Below are 3,510 nucleotides of genomic sequence, written 5' to 3'. Positions count from 1 at the left end.
CACACACACACACAGACACACCGCCCCTGTTCTGGAGCCAAAGAGCTTACACCTCCACACGCTTCAAGTTCATCTTCCAAAATTTGAAGGACCATAGGGCTCCAGGGCTGACCGAGCAGATAGACTGAGAAACCGGCTCGGATTGCCTCCCTGCAGCGTTTACTCCCTCCCACCCCTGCTGGCTCTCGGGCTTTTGCAGGGCCTTTGGGCCATCAGCATTTCAAAGAAAAGTGAATTGTTTGCTCCCTTCCCACAGATAAGAGCAGTGAAGACCTGGAAGGCGAAGGGTGCGGGTGGAGGTCCAGAGGTGGGTGGGATACTGTGGGTCCCACAGGACTTTGAACTCAGGCCCCAAAGAGGGGCAAGTGGACTCGGGAGTGGGGGTGGCAGGGTAGGGGTGGTGGTGTGGGGGGGATGCGGCCAGGACATGGCTGTCCTGAGCACTCAGTGCCTTGGCAAAGCGGTGGCCAGGGGCAAGGGAGTGCAGAATTTCTAGGATTTCGCCACTACCAAGTCACCTCCAACCAGTTCCCACTCCCCATCCACACCCACACTTCCACCCCCGCCCAACTTCTAAGGGTTGATCTCCAGGCTAAGGAAGGGAGGGGAGGAAAAGAAAGCAAAGGACTGGTTAACTCTGAATCACTCTTCATGCTGGTGGATTTCTAGGCCTAAGAACAGGCATGGCTTATACTTTCTCCAAAAACAGTAAACATACCTGGTCTCAAAGGTCTATAGATTTTCCTAAACGTACTGACTTGTGTAGGAATCTACAGAACAAAAGAAATCCCTTGCCAAATTTACTATAAAACTTATCTAGTTCTCTACATTAGGGCCCTGCCCCACGGCACAAGGAGTTAGAGCTCAGCACTATGAAGCTAGCCACAGCCACTTCAGCACAAGTTCGATTCTGGCCAGGAGGGTGACCCACATGACTGGGCAGACCTCTGCTATCTCTCTCTCTCTGCTCTCCTCAGCAGTGTACTCCCTCAGTCTGCCTGTTCTGCTCCCTGCTCTATCTCTGGTAAATTCTCTCACTGCCCCTGCACCTCTGGCCTGTACCCTGGCTCTGTGTGCATAAATAACTAAATCTTAACAACAACAACAAAAATCTCGTCTATATTATATGTGTAGATATATGTATACCCCCCAAATCATTATAGAATAGCAAGCATTACAGTAAATTTTAGTTACTGTTTTTCTATTCCTGGGAAACAGGATAATTTAAAAGTTCACCCTTTTTTTTTAAAAATCGTCTTATGGTCAGCATGTCTGTGCCACCAGGAAAATATTTAAAATACCAAAAGTAATAATAGCATAGTTTGTTTTGCATGTGTGTATGTATAGGCATTTGCATATATAATGTATATATATTGATGTATGTGTGTTTATAGATATACATATACACATGTGTGTGTAAAACACATACACACTTTACATGCAACATTAATTGCATGATCTTGGATATGCTTCAGTTTTAGTTCTTGTTTAATTTTACAAGCACATCACAAAAATGATTTGAACTATTATGGAAGATTGCCCAGTATTCTAAGTTGTTTAAAAAATAATTCCCTAAAGCTACAGTTTTTAGTTATTAATAGAGTGACTGTAGTTAATTTGCAAAAGAATTTTACATTTGAAATTTTCCATGTGTTCCTGCAGTTTCGGTTCTCCACCCTTATTAACATTCGTTGTATATATAGTTTTCATAAAAAACATTTTTCAATAAAAATGTTTAATGGAAAAAGAGGAAACAACACCACATCTTTATTAGCATAATCTCATGTTGAGATTCAGGTTAGCACAAATGAGTCTCGTTTAGGATGTTATTATTCCTCATATAAAATGTCCTATTAATACTACTCATGACAGGCCCTTTGATGTATAAGACTTAAAAACAAAGGGTTAATGTCCTTCAGATAGTAAAAGCTCAAAGGAGTAAAAAACATGGAAACTAATGCCTAAATAGAAAAATAAGCCAATAATTTTAAAAGAAAATTACAGACACATGTTGGAAAAATCAACTTGACTAGTAACCAGATATTCTGTAGGTGAAGAGAAATGAGGTTTTATTTTGTATCTACCCGCTTGGTTTATTTTGAAGTGATGATGCTCAACTCTGTCACTTAATTGTCTGAGTATACTATTCATGAGTAGTAGAGATTCACATGTGCCTTTTAAAAGTGAATTTGGCTACTTATGTAAATAAACTGCAAAATATACAAAATATTTTATCTAAAATTACTTTTTTAAGAATTTTAAGATTATCCAATTCTTTGAAAGTAAGCATGTTGGCTTAGTATTTACTAGTGACTAGACCCAAACTTTATAAAACTACATATTAAATTGCAAAATAGATGGATAAAGTTGTGAGGGATTTTTACGTAGTAGAAAAAAATACCCAAAAGGTTATGACATCAAAGAGAGTTTAGATCTAATACTTTAATTTCCACATTTTTTTCTTTAATCCACAATCTATAGCAGTGGTCTTTCCTGTCTTTATTTTGGGCTATTTTGATAATTTTACAGGATATCTTCATTAATGAGTTAAGTTCATCTTTGACTTTGCCCATCACTTATTTGTATTTTAGTTTTTTCTTAATTACACATAGAAAAACTCTAAGCAACTATCAATCCTTTACTAAACCAACAAGAAGCCTTCATAGAAGAAACTTATCTTTATAATTCCTAGTTTTTATAAAAAGATGAAGTGTGCAGAAAGAATTTTGCTGGTATAAAATATCTTTCTATTTACCTCAGTGTGAAGTACAGCCAAATAGATAGAAAATAATTAATATGCATTAATGTTATCATATATGAAGAATTAATGTGAAAGATGGTATATTATCCTTAATAATTAAAGAATGGGGCCCTCCCTGGTGGCTCAGCGGCTTAAAGCACAACACTAAGAAACTTAAGCCACTTCCGCATGAGTTCGATCCCCGCCCGCCACCAGAGGTGATCCACATGGCAGCAGACCTCTCCTGACCAGCCAGCCCGCTGCTCCCCTCAGCAGTTGGTCTGCCTTTTCTGCACCCCTCTCTGTCTCTGGTGAATCCTCTCACCCTCCGCATCTCTGGCCTGTACCCCAGTTCTGTACGAATAAATAAATAAATCTTTAAAAAAATATATTGTTTTGTATTTTTATCACTGTAAATTTATTCTCTTCCTTTTAATGATTACATTGGATGACTGGTTTAATCACATGAATTTGTCCTGGTAAGAACTAGTTTTTCCTCAGGGCCTACATAAAAAGAAGAACTGAAGTTCTCAATCTTGGATTACGCATAGATACTTGACTCTGAGCCAATTTGTTACCACTTACATGGTAATCAGTGAGGAAATAGCATAGTACACAGCTTGCTCTAGTCAGTCAGTTTATCTAAATTTATTCAAAGTGTCATTCTCAGCTAAGTAAAAAAATAATAAAAATAAAATGGGTTTTGTTAGAATAATAGAGAACTCAGAAATAAGGGACATTGGTCAAATAGTAAGATCGGAACTTGAAAA

The sequence above is a fragment of the Condylura cristata genome, unplaced genomic scaffold (assembly GCF_000260355.1).
Source record: "Condylura cristata isolate star-nosed mole 26May11 unplaced genomic scaffold, ConCri1.0 scaffold00004, whole genome shotgun sequence".
Lineage (NCBI taxonomy): Eukaryota > Metazoa > Chordata > Mammalia > Eulipotyphla > Talpidae > Condylura > Condylura cristata.
Note: the sequence above shows the minus strand (reverse complement) of the source record.